This window comes from Stegodyphus dumicola, chromosome 3, assembly GCF_044657685.1.
Source record: "Stegodyphus dumicola isolate Sdum_Otavi_A_Nest chromosome 3, ASM4465768v1".
NCBI classification, from domain to species: domain Eukaryota; kingdom Metazoa; phylum Arthropoda; class Arachnida; order Araneae; family Eresidae; genus Stegodyphus; species Stegodyphus dumicola.
In genome coordinates, this window is record NC_140770.1 from 118,161,550 (window position 1) to 118,186,132 (window position 24,583).

The following is a 24,583-nucleotide window of genomic DNA, read 5'->3' on the forward strand; positions in this document are numbered from 1 at the left end:
TCCTGTAATTGAAAGCATATTACTGCGACCAATAATTTCGAAAATAATGGCCGGTACCGTACTGCCGATTGCAGTAAAATAGGGAGTTACACAACTAGATGTTATGGCAGTCCCATATAGAAAATTTCAACGTTCTACGGCTGATTGTTTTTGAGGCATGCGAGATACGTACGTACAGACATTACGAAAAAATCCATTTTGAATCCATTTTACAATCCGTTTTTGGAATAAAGAGACTTTTATTGTCCATTTATAAAGACGTCACGCAAGGGTGAAAAAAAAAAAAAAAGTTGAAATGGATTCGCGAATGGTCAAAATGAATACTTCCATTGTAATTTGAAACCCGAAATTTTTCACGATTACAACACTTCCTTTACTTCGTAGAAGGAAATAAAAGGTTCCACATTTTTGGTTAATTATTTCCTCTCTTTTCTGGCATGCTTATTCGAGCACACAAAAATATAAACTCAGTATCTGAAAACACTGGAAAATATGGAAATATTTAATTTAATTATTCTTTGTTTTGAAGCTGTGGATGATAACGATTTGTAAATCAATTTAAAATGGAATCATATGCTTTAAAATTATTATTTTGGAAGAGAGATAAAATGCCATTTTTATGTATTTAAAATTGTGTATTTAAAACTGTGAAATTTTAAGATTTTAAGATTTAAATTTTAAAAAATTTTAAGATTCTAATATTGCAAAGAAGGGAGAAATGGGAGAGAGAATTACAAAGAAGGGAGAAACTCTCTTAGAGAGTTTTCCAACAAAATTTTGGCGAAATTGGACTCTTGGTTTGTTTTATTTAACTATGGCAAAGCACGTGAGAGCTGGCTACTTAAGGGATGGGCTGCCTTTGAGGAGGACCTGCTAAAGGAAACTAGTTAGTATTTACGTTAGACATGCGGAAAATCATGAAAACGTTCATACAGCCAGGCGGCCGTTCGCTTTTAATCGAACCCAGGTTACCAGCGCTCAGCATCTTCACCGCTGGGCCAATGGTGGACTCCGAAATTAGGCGCTCGGGTATTATTATCTCCTATAAAATGCTTTAGGGGCGGCCGAGCGATAAAGGCGCTCAGTACTGGTAGTTCGCTCCGGGGGTCGGATCCTGGGAAACGAGCTGGCGCTCCACGAAGGCATCTTTTTCTTTAGAAATATAGCCGTCGAGGGCTTTGCCTTCTCCTTCAAATGTGATCCAAATGTTAAAACTAACATGGCCGTTGTCAGTTTAGCCGAAAATGTTAATTTCCATAGTTCACTGTGATTGATCAATTGGCTTTATTTATACCCTTTGTCTAGCAGTGATTGTTCCCTCTAGATCTTTTGTGAGATTCTTATTATTTTTATTTTCATTTTCCCTTGAAACTGTTTTAACAATAATGGTAAATTAGAGCTGCTAAATTTGGGAAACCCTTCTTTTTTATTACATGATATTTTATAGATTTTTAAATGCAGGGTAAAAAGCAAAACATTTTAACCATTGTTATTGCTTGAATTTAAACCATATTTGGAGTTTTTTCGCCCAACTTATTGAATACAGGGAATAAAAATTGGATCCATATTTTCTCATATTTAATTATTGGGTTAAAAAAACCTGGATCATATGAAGTGACCTTTACGCCTGATATCGGAGCTTAGTCTCGTGTCGTTGCGTAGCAACGAACTACTGCTTATATCTTATGTTGTATCATAATATGAATGCAACTTAAGAGGCCAAAATGATGACCCTTCATGTAATTTAAAAAGCACTGATAGCGATCTGTGAAACTTGATGAGTATAATACCATTAAATATTTATCTTTAAACAAGCTACTTTGTGGTATAAGTAAAGTAAAATATTAAACATAATGTATTAGGCTTATCAACAAAACTTTGAAGAAAGATGTTTTTTTCATGCCTTTTATCTCCACAATATGGGGGATAATTTTCGCTCCTCTTTTTGAATCAGTTAAAAAAAAGAAATGGTAATAATTAAGTAATTAAGGAAGTATTCACTGTAAAAAAAAAAAAAAAAAAAAAAAAAAAAAGTAAGGTTACTAAGAAAACTCATGGAAACTGGGATGCCATGGGTTATTTGAGTAACAGTAACATGTATATTGTTTGTAACTTTACAAGAATTTTGCCTGTAATGGTTACAGATCGTTTTCTTGTAATATCACAGCATATAGTTATGTAGTAGAACATATTTTTCTCATGTAAAATCCCAAACGATATATCTGTAATGGTTACAGATTATTTGCGTGTAATATTACAGCAAATAATTATGTAAAAAGAACATGTTTTTCTCATGTAAAATCCCAAACGATATATCTGTAATTGTTACAGATTATTTGCGTGAAATGTTACAGCAAATAATTATGTAAAAAGAACATGTTTTTCTCATGTAAAATCTCAACAGATATCTGTTACCGTTACAGGTTATTTGCTGGTATTATTACAGCAAGTTATTATGTGACTAGAAGATACTTTTCTTCTGTAAAATTTCAATCGTTGTATCTGTAAAGATTTCAGATTATTTCCTTTTAATATCCCATTAAGTAATTATGTATGCAGAATATATTTTTCATAGGTGAAATACTAAAGAATATGACTATAATAGATTTTTTTGTCTAAAATGATGCTTATTATAATGAAATATATTGAAATCAATATGTTTTGAGTAGAATATCTGTATGTATATATATACATACAGATATATGCAAGTGAAGCATAATAGTTTGGCTTTTTGAATTAGCCAATTTGACCTCAGAATAGCATTAATTTAAAAGATGTGCTTTCAACAGCATTCACTGTTCTTTTACAAAAAGTAACATTATTCTGTTGCAGAGGATTTTTGTTTTATGAAGAGAAACTTATGTCTAATATTATTGAAAGGCCTTTCATATTATCATTTTGATTAATTTAAAAGCTCAAATTGATATGCTACTCCTTATTAAATCGCATGTATATCCTTTACATTATAAGGCATTTCTCCCACCTTCTTGGTGTAGTGGTTCTTGCACACTGGGCTGGTATTCCAGAGGTTCGCGGTTCGATTCCCGGCGAAAGCGATGCATATTTTTTTATCTCTCCGGCTTTTCGAAAAAATACTAATGCCTCTACAGTGGGGCCCGAACTAAAAGGGTGTTGGATGATGATTTCCCACACCCAGGATTTGGCGATTGTGTCCGCTAAAAACTCCATTCGCCCTTTAAAAGGGGGAGTATATAAGGTATTTCTCCCACCTTTTTCGCGTGCCTCAATGGTGTAGGAGTTCTGCACACTGGGCCGGTATTCCAGAGGTTCACGGTTCGATTCCCGGCGAAGGCGTTGCATATTTTTCATCTCTCCGGCTTTTCCAAAAAATCCTAATGTCTGAACAACATAAAATAATGGAAAGGCATCTGGAATTTATATTTGCCCTGTAAAATAGCTGAAAAAAAAAACAGTATGTTTTATTTGCATGTTTTAGTGTCAATTAATAAGATATGTTCTAGAACTTCCTTTTTAGTAATTTTAGCTAAAATAGACGCATGTTGCTTTAGATTTAACTTATATGAGTAAACGTATTGCATGTTGATATGATCATATTATTACAGTAAAAGTCATTTTGTGAAATATATCTATGAAGAACTCTGAACAGCTGTTCTTCATGTTTCAAAAATATTATATTCTCTCCTTCTAAAAAATGACAGTTTCAGTAAATTAAAGAATTCAACATAGCAATGAACTTCATTTTGTTACTACAAGGAATTCAAAATTTTGTTCATACGCTTGAATTACAACATCCAACTAATCTTTTTATTCTTATCTGCACTCAGTGTTAGTCAACAGTTTGCTATGGTTTGAAATAATAGGTGGTAAATGCATAACTTTTTTAACTAACCATTTAGAAAGTGATATTAAAAATTATTCCTAGTTATTATAGATTTCGAGATTGGCATACAAAATTGTAAAATATATATGTGACAGCAGAGAACAAACTTTATAGCCTATATATATATATATATATAGGTTATAAAGTTTGTTTTCTGCTGTCACATATATATATATATATATATTATAGCATGTTAATTAAGAAAGTTTACTGATTTTATAATTTTATTGTGAAATACTATAAAGCAAATAATATGCTAATTAAAATACAGAAGTAAAAATAATTTATTACTTAATTAATAAACTTTACATAAAACTTGAAAAAAGAAATAATTAAAAAATAACACAATATAACATTTAATAAAAATTCGTTTCAACTGCTTGAAAAAAATGAATGGTTTTTCCCTCTTTGCACATGTAAACCATGTCTCCTATATAAACGGAAAAAAAAAAAAAAAAAAAAAAAAAAAAAAAAAAAAAAAAATTCTTTTAAAATCATAATTATGCTCTTAAAAAGTTTTTAAAAATTATTTTAATAGATGTTTTAAACATGTGCTTATATAACACTTTTAATCATATTTCTTTATAATATCCTAAGTAATTAAGAATAGATTAAATTCTTTAAAAAATTGGATTACAGTGAACCGTCTCATTACGACAAGCTACCTCAGTCAATCACTTTTTAAATTTAACCAGCATTCCTCATAAAATAACTAATTAGTTATACTTATATTCAGAATTCATAACTTGAATAAATTTCTCGGACTGTTCTAGAATTCGAAAAATATTTATTACCTTAAATTTCTAAAACAATATTGTTCCAAATGAATCACTGGGACTCGGACATTTTCCCCCTAGCTTTCTTTTAGCATAGGATTCTGAAATTGTTTTAATGATTTAGGTAATGTTTGTCTTCTAAGGCGCTCACAAAACGAGTTACCCTAAATTTTTCGTCCGCATAGTGGTCGTTTTCATCTTACTAATTGATTTGCTAGTGGATTTTGGGTGCATGGCCTATCATAGATGAAATAATAATAGTGAACAGCTTCAAGAAAATGGGGATATCTAATGCTCTTGATGCCATATTCCCACATATTTTTACTAATTTTATCATCCGAAAATTGAGAGGGGAAATTAGGTGAATAATTTCCAAAGGACACAATCACAGTAGGAATATAACAAATGAAAAGTAATCATGGATAAACTACTACTACAGTCAAAAGTCGTTAATTCGGACACCCATAATCCGGAATGATCTATAATCCGGACCTCAAAGCTACAAACTTTCTCCGCATGCGTCGCAATGACGCATGCGCATAGGCGTTTACGTGCTCACGTAAGACCATTACGGCTGCGAATATGCTTGTGCGCATGCTCGTAAAACGTTTACGCATGCTCGTTTAATGTATAACGAACGGTGTAAGCTAAGCTAAAATTATCTAATTCAGTTAATGTTGCAGATTGCGTTGTTCCCTAATCTTCGAATTGGATCCGACTTATTATTTTTTGCAGACTGTTAGAGCAATTTTTTAAAAATAAGCTTAAACTTTCGATTATATCAAATAGAATTTCCGATATATATTTGTTAATATGTAAAGGATCTAAAGCGAAAGTATGTTTCGAAATCCGAAATCTGTTTATCAATTTCACGTTGCTCGCCGGGGGGGGGGAACGCCGCGGCGCGCAATGAATTGGAAGTTGATCTGTCAGCACTATCCTTATCTTCAGGGCAGATGTTTTTATTTTGTTTGGCTTATAATTCCTTACCAAATGTAGTATTTCATCTCGATGTACTCCGTCTTTGATATGATTGAAAACAAGTTCCTCGTCATTATATTTCGCTTCCGATAGTGAAGAAAGTGACAGAGGTTATTGAAAACGAAAAAATTTCGATTGACAAATTAGTCGGTAGACACAGCAATTATAGGACTTGAACAGCGGAACTTTGTAACTAAACAAGAAATTATGTCTGTTTAATAGAATTAAAGAGAAAGTATTATCACATGAAACGAAGCAACTTAAACAACTTACATTGAAAGAAATGTTTAATAAAATAAACAAATAAATATTAAGCTTTTTCTTTTTGTAAATTTTGATACCCTTTAGATCATTGATACCATTTTTTATACCCTTTCTGCTGCCCAGCTCTCTGTTCTCCAAAATGTTATTGGTGTTAGTCCTGATCTGATCTTACTGCAGGAGCTCTATCGGGTTAATGGAAAATTGGCATTTATTGAGAATGGTTGGAGAGTTGCAGCTGAAGTTGGAGGGCGAACTGCAATTCTTGTTTTAAAAGAGGAAATTGAGTTTATAGTGGATTATGAAATGGATGAAGTAACAGCTATTACTGTATTAATGAGAGACCAAAAATTGAGTTTCATATCAGCATACTTTTCTCCTGCCGAGGACATTGCTGTGAATCTTCATAAATTGGAAGAGGTTTTATCTATATATAAGAGGTTTTTAATTATGGGGGATTTTAATTCAAAGCATTTTAGTTGGGGGGCCAAATTGATCGATGCAAGAGGAACATTGGTGTTCGATTTTATTGTATCTAATAATTTAATTTTGTTTTCTATTGCAACCTTTAATTCTCCTGTCGGACAAGGTTGGACAGATTTAGCTATAGGATCCAGCAATCTGGGCAGTAACAAATGCAAACTTGAAATCAGTACTGATGATTCACTGAGCGATCATCGCTATGTAGTCTTCGAAATGACAGATTCTTGTCTTTAATATGGAAGAGGGGCCTTGGTATCGAGAAATATTCTAAGAGTCAACAGGCTGTGTAAGAAAATTAAAGTCGATATGATGAGGCTTGGTGAGAGAATTAGTGTTGTAAATGACAGTGAACAATTGATTGGTGTAGTAAACGATTTTGAAATGTTGCTTCAGGCGAAAATAGATTGCGATCTGCTGATACAGAGGAAGACTCCAAATGTAATCTCGTGGTGGACGCCCGAATTGGAAAAGTTTAAAAGACTTATCCGTGCATATAGGAGAAGCTCACATGTGATTGGATTAGATGATAATACTAGAATTTTACGTAAGATAAAGTACAAAAGAGAATTGGCTATTTATAAACGTATGATTAGGAAGACCAAGAGAGTATGTAAAGAGAATTATTTTTTAAGAAGCGTTGTTTATTATGACAGATTTTATAAGACGGCATTTGGAAAGCGAAATTTAAAGCTGAATGTGAAGAGACCTGATGGTATGGGCGATGAGCAAGATATTAATACTGTGTATGTTAAAGAGGTACTTGATTTGGGTGAACCAGAAGACATACATATTTTAGAAGATGATGTTTTGAAATGTAGTGAAAATGACGTACCATTCACATACGATGAAGTTAAGAGTATTATATTGGGTTTGAGGAATATGGCTGCTGCTGGTCCGTATCGCATACATTCTGTGTTGATTAAAAGATTATTTTTCTATTACCCATATTTTTTTGTTGGCCTATATAATGCCCGTCTTAAGTTTACTCTTTTTCCAGATTGTTGGAAAATTGGTCGAATTATTTTGATCCTTAAGCCTAATGGAAAACAAAGACCCATTACACTTTTGAATATTTTGGGTAAGGTGCTAGACAAATTGGTAACTAATAGAATTTTACACTTTATGGCTAATAAATGTCCACTTAGCGAGTTTCAATATGGATTTACCTTTGGAAGAAGTACGGAGGATGCACTTTACCGGGTTGTTGGATATGTCAGACGTTTTAGGGGTGAACAACACGTAGCTTTGATTTCTCTAGACATTTCGGCTGTATTTGATTCTGTTGATTGGTCTTCCTTGTTGCATGGTTTAATTGATTTAAAAATACCTAGAAACTTGCTTTATTTACTTAAAAGTTATTTTAGTAATAGAAAAATTGTTTTTAATTGTTTTAAGGATAAGAGTAAAGACTTAGTAATGAATATTTATAAAGGATGCCCTCAGGGCTCCTGCAGTGCTCCCCTTCTCTGGAACATTATTGTGGATAACTTGCTGAAGCAGAAGTTTCCTCAAAATGTGGAATTAATTGCATATGCTGATGATATTATGATTCTTATGAAACACGATTCTCTTGAAAAAATGGAAAAATTATTTGATGAAACTGCTCTAATACTAAGTGATTGGCAAAAGAAAGAAAAATTGCAATTTAATATTGAAAAAACATGTGCATTGTTTTTTCCCAGAGGAGGTAAAAAGACTAGACCACCAAATTTGAAATATCAAGGCAAAAGAATCAAATTTGTAGATAATATGAAATATCTTGGCGTTATCATTGATAGCAAATTAAATTTTATAGAACATTTTAAGTTGGTACAAAGACGAACTGATCTGATTTTATTAAATTATACAAGAACCTTTTCAGCTGAGATTTTAGCCTTGAAATCCTCCATTCTGAAGAAGATTTACTTAAGTGTAGTGCTTCCAATCATCATGTATGGATTTGGAGCCTGGGTATCCAGGGCAGGGGAACTGGTTAGATTACGGATGAAGTTAGACAGTATTCAGAGAGCTTGGGGTTTAGCTTTAACCCGATGTTTTAGAACGGTGCCTACCAAGGCCGTCTTTGTGTTGGCTGGGCTGCCTCCTCTCTCAATTTTATACGAATTTTTTTATGAGAAATATTTATTTAGAACTGAACGAATGGAATTGAAAATGTATGAAGATTATTTAATTACAAAGAATGTTTTTGAAAAATTTAATATTCATTTAATACATCTTTCCAATAGAATTGGTTTTGTTTTTGATAAATGTAATCCAACTGTTGATGTGTTTGATATTTATACAGATGGTTCTGGGGTCGGAGGAAGCGTAGGAGCTGCTTTTGTTGTTTTTTACTATGGCACTGAGGTGGATTATAGAATGTTTAAGTTGAATATATATAATTCAGTTTTCCAGGCAGAAAGTGAATGCCTGGAAATTCAAACAGAAAGTGAATTCAAACAAGCCTTATTATGGATTAAAAATACCTTGTTTATACCCACGTCTGTAAATATTTACACTGACTGCCTGTCACTTCTCCATGCGCTCTCCCGCCCAGACAATTTCAATCCATTAATTGTCGAAATTAAGAGTCATTTAGAAACTTTGAGTTCATATTTAAATATTAAGTTACATTGGGTTAAAGCCCATGTAGGCTTTATTGGTAATGAGAGGGCCGACAGCCTGGCCAAGCAGGCGGTCTCAAATGTCAGTGCAATGGATATTGAAGTAACAGGTTCGAAGAGAATTGCAATTCGAAGAATGAAAAAATATTACGTTAACAAATGGAAAATACAGTGGTTCTCTTCACCTAAAAACAAAGGATTTATGGAACTAATTAAAATCACAAATAAAATGAAATGTATGAACAACATTGATGTTAATCAGGTTTTAACTGGACATGGTAGGTTTCCGTTCTATTTCAACCGATTTAAACTGCAGGAAAATAAATTATGTAATAGTTGTCAGGTTGATGGTGATGCTAGGCATTTCGTGGTTGATTGTAGTTTAACAGACCCTATTAGACAGATTTTTAACATTACTGAATTTAATGTAAGTGTCATTAATTTTAAAGTTTTTAAATCATATTCTATTGCTCTAATGAAGTTTATGAATGAAAATAGGGCGCTGGTAGGAATCCTCTGTTAAAATTGAATTTTGTGTTTGTATGGGTTTTGGATATCTGTGGTGTTCTATGTTGTGAATTTGTGTTTATGGATTTTTTTTGTTTGTTTTTTAGTTTGTAATATTGTGTTAGATGTGCTTATTTAGTTTTGATTTAGTATTTTTGTTTGTTGTTTGGGGGTGGCTGGGTTACTGGCTGCCCTCGTTTGTGGAGATACGGGGCCCCTTCTTTTGAGCTATGGGGACACTTGAGTCCAGGTGAGCTGAAGGGAGCCTCCAATTCTTACAATTCTTACCCTTTAGATCATAATTGTTCTTTATTTCATAAATTACGGTTTCATATTTTTAATTTTGTAATTTCTGCATGCCATCTTACCAGATTTAAACTGATGATCTATAATCCGGAAAAATCGATAACCCGGAATCGCCGAATTCCCGACGAGTCCGGATTAACGACTTTTGACTGTATCACAATATTACTTCTTTAAAAGAAATGTATATTTCAATAAGAATACACATAACTGCAACATCTAATAAGTTCTCATTTCTACTTCTCTATAATTTCAATTTCTCTCATTCTCATTGTTGTTCTTGCAACTCCTTAGGCCTCAGATCATATATTAATAATTATAGAAGGTGAATATGTAGCTGATATGACAAAATTGCACAGTGAATGGCAGTTGGTATTTGCTTTCACTATCATAGATCATTTTTTGTATTATGCTGACATAATATTCAACAGTTAGAAGAGAAAGGTTCAACGGGGTTTTTAGTGTGCAAACGTTTGCATTTGTTAGTATGACGAAAACAATCATTATGTCGATAAATTCATTTTAAAATCTTGGAATGTTCATTTTCTGAATGCATTAAAAAGGGGGAAATTATGCAAATATTTTTTAAATTTTCAGAGTCTGGTTCTAAAGCTGGGTGGGGTGGAATATGCAACGCAATACGGTAATTCTGAAGATCATTGCTCGTGGTAGTACAAACTGAACGGTGATAACTTGCATGTTGTAGAGGACGACACAAATTGCAGTTCCAGATGCATTAAATGTTTTGAGGTCTAGGGGGTAGCAGTGAACAATAATAAGGGTGAAACTCAAAGTATGTTAATATTACTAAGCATTCTTATTGGAATGTAGGTATCTTTTAAATAATATTATGATAGTTACCACCAGTTCATTCATGAATATTTTTACTTCCTTGTACGAAGTAAAACGGAAGTATTGTAATCGCGAAAAGATTCAGGCAGCATATTTCAACGAAAATATCCATTTTGACCGCTACCGAATGCAATTTAACGATGTTTTTGCATGATATCTGAGCGTAAGGACAGAATAAAAGACTCTTTTCCTCCAAAAAAATTATAAAACTGCTTTAAAATGAATTCTGCAGAGAATTTTTCGTGGCGTCTGTACGAACGTATGTACGTATCTCGCATAACTCAAAAACGAGTAACCTCAGAACGTTGAAATTTTGTATGTAGGACTGCTATAACATGTAGATGTGCAGCTAGTATTTTGGTTGCAATCGGCCGCACCAAACGTATATAAATATATTTATATATATATCCACTCTGTTACCCGGCTCAGTGATCTCAGTTTCTTTACTCTTATATGTTTGTAAATTGTACATTTTTTGCTTCAAAAATGATTGAATTATGTTGTTCTTATCTTCCGGTTAAGGTTTTTATGCCTTTAGTAAATCTGTATGGAATACTTTTAGAATTATCAACAATTTAAAAGTTGTTTAAGTGCCGCTAAGCCTAATAATTTTTTTGATGGCGGCCATTGCTTCTTTACATTTGAAACAGCAGAGTAGTGAATTTGTTGGCAATCTAGAGAAACGTAGCTTCACAACAACAAAGATAACGCCTCCATTTATTATTGCGATTTAAATCATGCTTAATCCTTTCTCGAATTTTTTCGAGGAAATAAGTGTTTAAGATTTACTTAATTTTTAATAATTATTAATTTAATGTTTAATAATTAGTAATTTTTAATACAGATATTGTGAGTTAACGGGATTCGAACCTCGGACCGAACTACCAGTGTTAAGCGACTTTACCGTTCGTCCACTGGTGGGCCCTTATACTACGTGAATAGGAGAAACATTCGTCAGGAAATGTATTAAACTTCTATCAGCAGATTTATGCTATCCTAGTAACAAGACGATCATACTTCAAAACTGTATTAAAACTGGGCGAAATAAAATAAACATAAGTATAAATTATACATTAAATGTTTAAAAACTTGTAAGTATGCAACGGTAGTTATGTACACAATAAAATAAATTTTGTAATTTATAAAATATTAATGAAATGATATTTTGGGAAAAAATGTACAAAATTTGAGTTTTCGTTTATAACTAGTTTAACGAATTTTTAGAAAAAATATTTTAGATCATTTCCATCTTTCGCCTGTTGATAATGGTATATTAAAATATATGGAATAATTAAGTTGCATCTAATTAGTAAAACAAAACATTACGAAAAGTATGATGCGACACATTTTTAATCAAATAATTACTTCATTTTGGAATTATAACATAGTAAGAAAGTAATCATCATAGTAAGAAATTAATACCACTGAAAAAATATTATTATTACACTAAAGAATAAACGAGATTCTCGCAAGGCCGTGTTGTTCAAGTTTTTGTAATTTTAATTCATAACATATCTCGTACATAAATATGTTAGTATAATACATATTAGTAGTTATAAACCAAGTATAATTAATCAGGTAACCGTAGAAAAAGAATAAACTAAAGCTAATAAGCAAAAAATATATACTACATTACCATTCAGAATTCTAAATGTTTACATAAATCTTTCTCGCAACGCCTGCCGGGAAAAAGATGTCAAAGGTTCTTTGGTCAGACGATTGCAAACGAACGCTAACAATGATTAATTTTTACTGTTTCAATTAAATACCACAATAGTGATTAAATTTTGGAATAATTAGTTATAAATAATACGGTCAATTTAAGGCGTAATATATTGCATGCACAATGACAAAATACTACTATTAGATCTGCATTTGGAATAAATATTTTGTACTCTTTCAACTCATTAGACATTACGAACACTGATATTAATTAATAGCAAAGCTTAAACGTTAAAATACTTACTCAACACATATACCAGTGCAAAGTGCATAAGAATAATCTGCATAAAATGAACAAAAAATATTTCAAACAGTAATTGTAAAATTTTTCTTACTTACCTCCGTTATACAACCAACAGGAATTCAGCCATGTTTTTTTCTACGATTAGCTTTTAAACACTTTTCTCCTTATTAGCTGATCACCAGTCAGTCACGTGATTCTTCCGCGCGGTTTCTGAAACATTATCTGTAATGCTACAGGCAATTCATCTGTAGTCGCCACAGATCGCTTTGAAACTGTTCGCATTACAGGAAATTCTTGTGTAACTTTTTGATTTCTGTAACTTTACGAAACTTTTGCCTGTAAAGAACAACTGTTTTTTTACAGTGTTCTTCTCCATCCTCTTATATAGCCGAACGTAGTTTAACTGTATATTTTCAATGGTAATAAAGTAGTACTTGGTCTTTTTATATGTATGCAATTGTATGTACAGCTTGCAAACTTTTTTTTTAGACTCTTTGCTTTCTTCATTTTGTCTTGCGCCCCTTACCCTTGCAGCAATGGTATATTAAATGTTTTTCAAATATATATCTGTAAGCGCGGACTGAAAACATTTGACGTAAACATTTTTAGGTACTTTCTTCACCTGCAGTGCGTCAGATTATTTATTAAAAGCAATCTCTGATTACAGAAACAGAATCGTAATGCTTAATGGTTTCATAAAATAGTAATGGGCCTGCGAAACATCTACAACACGAAGTCCCAAATATGGACCTTCAGTATACCTACGAACCACCAGCCTTAAAAAATGATGTAATCTCCACTTACAAAGTTTAGAAACGGAAAATATAATAAACAAAAGGAGACTTGTGTGCGGTAAATGTAATTTTTCTCTGGACGACTAAGATTCTTGCATGTCATTTTTAAACACATTCTGGCTATGGAGTCGCACTGTACCAGTAATAGTGCATTGATTGACAGATGCAGACACAGGTAGAAATGGGTAAGACACCGGAAATTCACAATTGGTCGTAGACGCATAGTCCCACCGCACTAACTGTGCAGGTTTTGCCCCACTTTAAGGAAGAACACCCCTGCGAGGTGGACCGAAGTTCTCCTATCCCTCTTCCCATACCATCACCGTCTCGAGGCTTTCGGCTTGCCGCGTATTTCGAGTGTCCCCTTGCCCATTAAACAATATACGCTTACAGACATCCATGCCTGATTCAAACCCTGGCCCATCGTGGTACGAAGTCAGCGTTACTAGTCACTATACCGGCTAGGCGACATGCATTCATTGACGTTGTATTGATGTTGGCCAGGATCACACTTTAGACACTGTCGGGGGGGGGCAGAGCACATTTTGCCGACCAGTGCGATCTCTGCCGGTTTTTAATTCTGCTGCCCGATATCTACCTAAGTTCTATTATTGTCTTAAATTCTGTGAATGTTACGTGGTCAGTCACTATCCAGTTAAGTGCTTATTCTAGAAATGTATTGTTTGCGTATATGCGAACGGCCGTGCATAGCAGATTTTGTCTCGAGCTTCCAGTTTGTAAGTTGGGCTATGTCACCATGTTCTGAATCAGTATATCACAGGGCACGGTCCTTTCCCCACCTACTTCCATGACAGAGGCATGTGCCCCACGTATCTCTGCATATGTGGCGAATAGGGTGACCCTGATCATTACATTTTTGACTGTAATCTGACAGACAGCAAACATCTGATCAAGCTTAACAACAATCTAATACTATTTAAGAAATATGCAATAAAGAACAGACACCTTAGGGCCAAAATCAAAGACGTTCTTATACATACCCAAAGACTCGGACTGGATATTTGTCATATCTAAAGCTTATTCATCTCCATAATGTTACTATACCATATTTGTCTTATTTATTTTATTTAATTTATATATTTTTATTTTTTATTTTTCATTATTTATTTTATTTTTTATTATTTATTTCATTTTTTATTTATTATTTTTTATTTCATTTCATTTTTATATTCCAATTCATTTATCTACGCAATGCTGATGGACAGGATCTCCAAAGACTTGCTTATTACACCATCCGCCTTAGAAAAGACATTTATTCTAACATTTCTGCTTTTGGAAGCATCAGTTGTTGAACTTTTCAAGGACAGTCTTTTCTCATTCTGATTTGTGTACACTATTAATGCCAGAACTCATTTATCTCAGAAAGTCCTCTCAAGTGGTTGATGGTAAAAAAAAGAGGGGCGGGAGAACCTCGGACCACCCCTCGGGGTGTTCTCCCTCAAAATTGGGGTGGAAAGTTTAACAGTTAGCTAGGTTCAACAATACTTCAATTACCTGTGGTACTACGGAGGTGCTGGCCTAGCTTCTACCTGTACCTGTGTCTTAGATAACGGCATTTGAATTTAAGAGAGTAGTTTTTGTAGACTCGTATTGTGAGTAGGAATGACAAATGTTTGTGATTTTGAGGAGCTCGGGGGGACCTTGTTTCTCTTCAAAGTTAGTAAGCTCGTTTTTTCAGTGAATTGATGCGGACTCAGTTCGTAAATATGTAATTAATTTTTACTAGTTCTGAATTTTTTAGACTGCAGAAGTGGTTAAAACGCTTGCTGATATAAATTTCCATTGCCATTCACGTATTCAACGGATAATTCAGTTTCTGTATTTGAGATGAGATATTTTTCTAAGTTTTCACGGTTTAAAACAAGAAGGTGCAATCCATATATCTAAAATATTCCGAGTGAACATTGCAGAGATTTTAGGTAACATTTCTTAAGTGCTTATTTCCTTCTTTCAGTCTTTTATATCATATCTCTTGAATTACATCTTCTGTTTCATTTTTTAAAAATTGAAATTCGCCAGTTCTGTTTTCGTATTCTGATTTTGGAAATACCTCCCGAGCGTTTTTTTAATCTTTGAAAACGAGAACAAGTTCGAAAAAAATAAAGACGTATGGTAGGTAACCTTAGATTTATGGCAAGTTGATATTACATTTGGACTGCTGTTTAGGATTACACAATCGAGAGTGACAAAGTGGCAATTAGGTGTTTAATCGAATACGGCAATACTTACGAGGGCAATCAGCAGATGGAAAGAGATGCGTTCATAAAGGACTTGCTATGGGAAACTGGCTAATATTCACTGTACGCAGGGAAGACTTATAAAAACACCCATACAATCAGTTCACTTGCAGGATTCGAACTCTGTCTGACTACCAGTATCCAGTGATCTCAGTTTCAAGGTGAAAGAATACAAAAATTAAAATCCACCTACTTAGATTTAATATGTAACTTGTATTTGACAATATATGTAATTTTATTTTTCGATTTGAAGCTTTTGATTGGTTCAAATTCCGGCGAACGGGCAGGCTGCATGTTCTTTTTTGTTTTCTCCCTATCTGTAACATGATTAGAAACCCTTCCCTCAAGAAGAAAAATATGCCTCCGTTTAAGCAGATAATCTTATATTCTTTGTCATAATAAAGTAATCCATTCGTTCTGTAGTATATGCAGTTTCTTATTGATAACTGAGGGGAGCTTGTTATTTGGAACATCTCTTGAATGCACAGATTAGAGTTAAAAAAATTCGCTTTTTCCCCATTTAATTGGATTTAGTGGATTTAATTGTCACCGGATTAAGGGAAGCTAGGGTATTCATTAAACAGAGGAAATACCAATGCTAGGTAAATTTTCAGCATGTGTCAGGCGGCCTTGTGTTATTTTTTGTTGGCCCTAGAAACATCCTGCAAGCATTTTCTATATAATTAAAGAGCTTTCTAAAATAAACGTTGAAAGCAGTGTTTGTTTCTTTGCTTTTCCTTCCGTATAAGTGAAAATCTTTAAATATTAATTAGCGAAGATAGGTACTCGTGTAGATTTTTCATAAAGCCATACAACGTATTGGTATGTGAATTGTTGGTTGTGCATTAGCCCTGAAGGCGTAATGAGTATGTTTCCTCAAGCACAGAATTAAAGAATCATAAGTCAAAAGATTAACTACGAAATCTTTAATAAAATAGGATAATTCTGCTTAACTTAAGCATAACAAAAAGTAATAATGTTCAAGGACATTAAAATTGAAGCATTCAAAAGAATAACTTACATAGTATCATCATCAGTACTAAATATCATCAGGCTTACCTATATTATGCAATAAGAAAAATAAACAGGAATATACTTTGCCATCGTACCTGAAAGAGAAGAAAGTACTGCTGGATTAGACCTTTGGCCAGGTACAAGTAGCTAGGGTGAAAATCAAATATACTACATTGCACACGAGCTTTATTTTCTCTCGCCAATATATACCTTGGCGCACGTTCGTTTCGTATGCCTTTCGAGTTTCATTATGCAAAATACCTAAATTTATGCTAACATTGCCCCTGTTTTGCTAATGAAACTCATACCAATTGTAGTTCATTCCTGCAAAACTGAAATTTAGCTTTAGGAATTGGTTTAGTCATAATATCAGCAACCATTTGCTCTGTTGAAAGATAAGAAAGTTTTACTATTCCTTTGTTATTCATGTCGCGTATATGATGAACTTTTGTATCAATATGTTTTGTGCGTGAACTGAATTTTTCAGATTCTACAAGTCTTATAGTAGACCGATTATCTTCAAATACCTTTATCGGTAGAGTTTGGGGTAGATTGAAATCTTCTGTTAATTTTAATAGCCATAATAGTTCTTGCGTAGCTTGCGATAGTGCAACATATTCAGCTTCTGCTGAGGATAAAGAAACACAAGTTTGCTTTCTTGAAAACCATGAAATACAGTTCCTTCCTAATAAAATAACACTTCCTGATGTAGATTTTCTATCTTCAATATCTTGTCCCCAATCAGCATCTGAATAAACTAATATTAGGTTCTTCACTCGACGAAATTTGTAAGGATAGGTTCTTTGTCGTGTTTAAGTATCTAATGATTCTTTTAACAGCATTCCAGTCCTTTTGACGTGGATTATTACACCTTCTGCTGAGTATGTGAGTTGAAGCTGTGATATCTGGTCTTGTGATAGACGATATATACAAAAGACTTCCAATAGCTTGGCGAAATTTATCATTTGAAGTTAGGAGATTTTCTTCCTTGTTTATTTTATAATAGTTCGTTTCCATTGGTGTGCTAGCGTGTTTCGCTTCTTCAAGTTGAAATTGCTTGACAAGTTGATTTATTTTATTTTTCTGTGATAAGAGATAACTTCCATCTTCCTTGCGATTTATTCCCATGCCTAAGAAATATTTAGCTTCACCAAGATGCGTTATTTGGTAACGTTTCTTTAAATCATTAATTGTTTGAAGAATTAGTCCTTCTGTAGAACTTATTAGGATGTCATCAACATACACTATTAAATTAATTCTTTTATCACGAACCACTTTTGTGAAAAGACACGGATCTGCTTTGCTTTGACTGAACCCCAGATTCTTCAGTGTATTTTCAATTTCTGCATTCCAGCACCTAGCTGCTTGTTTGAGACCATAAATCGACTTCTGTAATTTACAAACTTTATGTCTTTCTTCCGGAACCACGAATCCTTCTGGTTGTTCCATATATATTTCTTCATTTAAGTTGCCGTACAAAAAAGCTGTTTTAACATCTAGTTGATGTACCTTGGCATTATTATACGCTGCCCATGCTAAGAAAACTCTTATCGTAGTGTGTTTCACTACTGGTGGAAAAGTTTCATCATAATCACTGCCGTATTTTTGAGTAAATCCTTTGGCTACTAAGCGTGCTTTGTATTTTATATTTTTACCAGTTTCATCATATTTTGTCTTAAACACCCATTTGCTGCCTACTGCATGTTTTCCTGGTGGTAATTCTGTAAGTTTATAGATTTCATTTTCTTTTAGAAAATGTATTTCTTCTTGCATAGCCTTGATCCAAGCTTGTTCACGTTTTGGTAAGTTTAGAATTTCTTCAAAGCTTTCTGGATCTTTAATTTTAAGTAAGATTGATTCTTCGTCTTCTGCTTTATAAGAGAATCTTTCCGGTGGGACCCCTTTGGTTGATCTGCTAGAAACCCTTCTTTCTACATTTTCTTCACATTTAATTAACTCTTCGGAACTTTTTGAATCTTCTGTAAAATCATCGCCAAGAGATGTTTCTTCATTATTTTCTTCATCATCTTGCGAGTTATTGAAGTGAATTAATTCTAAATCTTCAGCATTATTTTCTGCAAGTTTGTCAGGTAAAGACGCGTTTTCTGAAAATTTAACAGTTCTACTTACTATTATTTTTCTTCCACCTACATAAATCCTGTATCCCTTACTTCGTAAATCGTATCCTACGAATATTCCTTCTTCGGCTCTATTGTCGAATTTACGCCGTTTTTGTTTGTTCACATAATAAAATGCTGTACAGCCAAATACTCGTAAGTGACTTAAGTTTGGTTTTCTACCATTCCACAATTCATATGGTGTTTGTTCTATCTGTGGCTTTAGTTGGTAACCTATTTTGAAGATATGCAGCAGTAGCTGCTGCTTCAGCCCAGAATCCTTTCGGTAATTTAGAGTTTATTAGCATAGCTTTTGTCATTTCTATTAAAGAGCGATTTTTCCTTTCTGCGACGCCGTTCTGTGCCGGACAATAAGGAACCGAAGTTTGGTGAAAAATGCCGAGTTTCTTTAAATAATTTTCAGTACTTTCGTTACAGTATTCTGTACCGTTGTCGGATCTGAGAACCTTTATTTTCTTTCTAAATTTATTTGTTGTCGATGCAACATACTGTTTAAGTTTGTCGAATACTTCATCTTTTGAAGTAATAAAATAAATTTGAGTATAACGCGAATAGTCATCAATGAAAGTTACGAAATATCTTTTCCCTCCTAAGCTGTTGACTTCAATTGGCCCACACACATCTGTGTGCACTAAATCCAGTGGAGTTTTAGATCTAAAACTAGTTTTGGGATAAGGTGTTTCAGTTAGTTTAGCTTTTACACAAGTAGAACATTCCACACTATGAGTGCATTTGCCAAGTTTAATGCCGTCTGCCAAAGCATTTTTCTCAAGTGTTTTTATGGCATCTATATTTCTGTGGCCTAATCTTTGATGCCATTTGAGTATACAGTTCGTATTTGAACATGAAACATTAACTAAGTATGCTTTCTCATCAATTGGGTTTACGATCAATTTATATAAACCTTGCTGAGCGTTGCCATCGGCTACGAGTATATTGTTACGCTTTATGTAACACTTATTACTATCAAATGTAACAATGCAACCTTTATTGGTAACAGATTGAACAGAAAGTAAATTACTATCTAAACCTGGTACATACAATACATTTTCCAATTTTATTTGTGTAACCTGACCCTTTAAGGTTTGAACTTTAAAATAACCTTCACCAATACCATAAGAATTTAATTTAGCACCATTGGCTACAGTTACTATTTGTTTATTAGAGTCATTTAACTGAGAGAAAAAATCCTTATCACTCGTCATATGAGTGGAGGCTCCTGAGTCGATAACCCATTCTTGCATTTGCGTGTTTTCATGTTTATTTTCCACTTTTAGAACTTGATTAAACTGAATCTGCGAATTTTTAGTTTCAATACTTTTAAGATACTTATTTTCTTTAAGTTTTGTTATGTTTTCTACACTTTGCGTATTTGCTATTTGGCATGCATTACTTTTATAATTTTGAGAATAATTTCTTACTTTACTATTATTTACATCTGTATTCGGGGAAGTTCTAGCGTTGCGTTTTAAATGAAAACAGTCATTTATCGTATGGTTATTTCTCTTACAATAAGTACAAAATTGTGTAACATAATTTGGTTTATTTTCGCTTTTACATTTTAAAGCAACTGAATCCTACTTTTGAACTTTCTTAGTTTCCACACGTCTACAATACTCATCTATTAATTTGTTTTTAACATATTCTAGCGACAATTCAGCTTCCGATTTACTTTCTATTGCAGTTATTAAGGCGTTGTATGAATTTGGTAAAGAACATAGTAGTATTGCTATTAAGTTATTTTCTTTAATTTCTTCACCTATACTACGCAGCTTTTCAGCCAACTCTAGTACTCCTTTGATATGTTCCTGCATTTTAGAACTTTCATTATATTTAATGGAATATAGTTTTCTAAGAAGAAATAACTTATTTGTTAAATTTACACGTTCATGGACACATTTCAACTTCTGCCAAACTTCTTTCGCAGATTTACTATGCAATACATGGATAATTTGCGAATCCAAAATGTTTAGACATATTAAAGCTTTAGCTTTACGATCATTCTTTAACCAAATATCAGTATCAGTTTCCGGTTTTTCTTCGAATACAACATTATCTAAACCTTCTTTTATTAGAAGTTGTTTTATTTTAAATTTCCACACTGAATAATTTTCATCTGTTAATTTTTCTATACAAATTGATTCTTTTAGAATAGACATTATTACTTGTTACAATTATTCTTATAAACTTTGTAATTAGTTTTTTTTTTTTTTTTTTTTTTTTTTTTTTTTTTTTTTTTTTGGGCTGCAAAGAGTTTTAACACTTTATGCCCCTGGAATCTTACAACATTACAAAATTTCAATTTCTCAGTCTCGTAATCTTTTGTTGGTTGTGCATTAGCCCTGAAGGCGTAATGAGTACGTTTCCTCAAGCACAGAATTAAAGAATCATAAGTCAAAAGATTAACTACGAAATCTTTAATAAAATAGGATAATTCTGCTTAACTTAAGCATAACAAAAAGTAATAATGTTCAAGGACATTAAAATTGAAGCATTCAAAAGAATAACTTACATAGTATCATCATCAGTACTAAATATCATCAGGCTTACCTATATTATGCAATAAGAAAAATAAACAGGAATATACTTTGCCATCGTACCTGAAAGAGAAGAAAGTACTGCTGGATTAGACCTTTGCCCAGGTACAAGTAGCTAGGGTGAAAATCAAATATACTGCATTGCACACGAGCTTTACTTTCTCTCGCCAATATATACCTTGGCGCACGTTCGTTTCGTATGCCTTTCGAGTTTCATTATGCAAAATACCTAAATTTATGCTAATAAATTCACGATTCCCTCTTTTTGCGGGTCTTATATGATTAATTATTGATACAGTTTAAGTAGTTCAGAATTTTATCATTAATTATTGATACAGTGTAAGTAGTTCAGAATTTTGTCATTAATTATTCATACAGTGTAAGTAGTTCAGAATTTTATATATCTGTGTCTTAACAAATTTTTTCTTCTGTTAGGGGGCCGCTTTATTAAAAGAATAAGAGTAGACTTGATAGTCCGATGTTACTACTGTTGATTCATCGAATCACCGAAGAAGAGAAAAAATTCTCCAAGTGTAGCCTCGGCGATGCTTAATTTCTGATCGTCTGTACTCTCTACTTGTTTTATTTACGAAGCAGTGGAGCGTCCCCATTTCAACATCCAATCGATTGATCCCTTCCGTTTTGTCACCTCCACCATTCGGTCCATTTTCCGCAATCACGGCTTTTTCCATTTTTGAAGATGCCGCCGATGTCATCCCTCTGCCATGTCCCGACCCGCGCCACGCATTTGTCCCCCCCCAGCGCCCACTCCCGCATTACGGCCGGGCTCTCGGCTGCCGCAGTGCCGCTCCTTCGTGCTCTCTGCCAGCGATCGATGCTGCCAGGGTTCCTCTCCAGCTCCTGGCCGTCGCGGGAAATCTCACTCGAATACCTTTACCCTAACCTAACTATTATAAACTATTCCGGTGTTTGTTTCATGTGTTCTGGACGATGTGAGGGCCACTGTTCAGTTTAGCGCAAGTAGTGTTCCGCTGAGCGTCGTTCCCTCCACTTTGATAGGCCGGTGAAGTTTCCTGTATGTCCACATTAAGCCGTCGTTCAGCAACTCCTGGCAGAGTAAGTGCAAAACGGTCGTTATCAAATCTTGCTTTATTATTTTATTTATTTATATATATTTTTTTATTTATGTGTGTGTCGAGTGTGACTACATATACACATCCGCCGGCAGTTCTTGCCGGATATTGGTTTTGTCATTCATTAATTTGTTTACGTCGCTCTAATGACCGAAAACATAATTAAAGAATGCTATTTGCGCCTACGGTAAGTGCCATTTAAATTATAGTATTAATTATTTAGTGTATTAAATATGAAAAGAGTACTTTCTTATAGTCACTTAAAAAACTGTCTCGATGGGCTTTATGTAATCTACTGATGATATCTAATTTTCACTTCTGTGTGCGCAATAAAGTCTGTATTTTGCAACTACCATTCTTATCAGAAAGGATACATATGAAAGACGATAATTGAGGTAGATAGTGTGAGGAGTTGTACGTATAGTTAATTCATAACAATGTGAAATTATCTAACTTTTGTCAAAACTTCACCTTAAGCTTAAAGTTATCTTTAGGAGTGGGATTTTTTCCCTCTAAAATAAATGCCATTCCGCGTCATGAAAGAAAAGAAGAGTTTATGAATAATTATTGCAAGAAACATTAAGGGGGATGTAATTGTTTCAGAAAGCATTTTTCTAATAATTTCTGTGAGATAAAGATTATGGAATTTATTTCATTTCATGTTAATTTCTTGACTCCGAAAATAATTTATAAAAATCTTGCCAGTTAGGAGAAATATGTTGTGAGAAAAATCGGATGTTAAACAAGATTAAAATGAAAGAACATCACAAAATCCGTGTGCAGCATAAAATTGCCTCTTTGGGTTATGTGCGTGGTAAAATAGATTTATACAAAGTGCTATTAACCGCTAACTATGTATTCTAACGTAATTTAGCTATAAAATGTCGAATTGTTTCTCCCCAATTTTGTCAATTTCTCTACGATTTAGCCGTACTTTTATGTAAGAAAAGAAAGTTAATTGTGACGTATAACTGTAAAAATAAATATCAAGTCTGTCATCGCTGTCCAAAGAAGATTACATATTACGATAATGATAATATTGAATGAATTCCAGATTAATAGGATCTATTTCTATGGTAAGTTCGTAGAAATGGTCTCTCTTACCGCAGGTTTTACCTAGACAGGACTTTTCCTATTGTTCAAATTATCGATATATCAGCCATAGTTCAAATCGAATAAAAAATGAAATAAAAAATCTTGCAGATTAAGAAAATAAGAATTAATTATTCGAAAAATGATAAATTTTTCTTAACTACAATAAACTGTATAAATAACGTTTCACATATAGATTGATTTTGTCACAGAATTTAAGTTACATTAGTGTAAATTTTGTTCTTTATAATATCCTGGAAGTTAGAAGTGGCTGGGATTAGTATTTTTGATGCGATTAGTTAAGTAAGAGATTTCTTACCCGGAGTTCGCCTAAAGCCAGACTTGTTAAAAAATTTCGAAGTTTTTCTTAGTCAACCAGGTTGCTGGATTAACCGGCCATCAGCATGATAAAAATTGTTTATGAAAAGTATAAAAACGAAAAGAAAAGCGCATGAGGTAACAGCAGTACAGATGAGTATTATTAGATATAAGTTTGAATTGAAACTGTTAGTAATTTCATAAGTATATAAACATCGAATTTTCATAACCAACGGAAATTATTTTGGACAGTAAACTGTTTGAAAATAAAGCAGATTGTTAATTATGTTTTTTTGCCCAGTTATAATTCGTACCTTTTCTTCTCGCCCCTTTTTTTTATTCCCATAACAGCTCTCGAATTACCCAAGATTTTGAGTTAACCGTGGACTTTGTATTCTGTATTATCGTAGTTAATCAAGAGTTGACTGCAAGAATTCCTATAGATTATCTTTATTATAATATGTTCTAATCTTCTTTGGACAACGATTAGGTTTTGGTAAAGCTCGGTTAAGTTCGAGCTTGATTGTTTTTTCGGGCTTTCGAGCATTTGAAGTTGACATACTTACTTTATCAAAAGACTTATAATTAAAATAATATTTTTTAGAAATTTAAAAGAAACTTTTTCTTTACTTATACATTTATTTATGCATTTATATTAATGAAAAAATATTTTAAAAACACCAGTGCATAAAGGGATTTATCTGATAGCTTCGGCCTAATTTTGGCGCAAAAAGTGTTGGCCAC

General features: G+C 33.2%; 1 protein-coding gene across 3 annotated transcripts in view; it reads left to right on the forward strand.

Annotated features, from left to right (window-relative positions):
• The window catches only part of LOC118205150 (neurocalcin homolog), a 173,256-nt gene that overhangs the window by 65,775 nt on the left and 82,898 nt on the right, over positions 1-24,583 (forward strand). Inside the window, exon 1 of one of the 3 annotated variants that reach the window (XM_085813230.1) lies at positions 22,102-22,412. The exons of 1 other annotated variant lie outside the window; for it this stretch is intronic. The gene's annotated coding sequence lies outside the window, so the exon portion shown is untranslated. Of the gene's footprint in view, positions 1-22,101; positions 22,413-22,541; positions 22,617-24,583 lie in introns of those variants that run through there. One more of the 3 variants, XM_085813231.1, reaches the window with a different exon arrangement.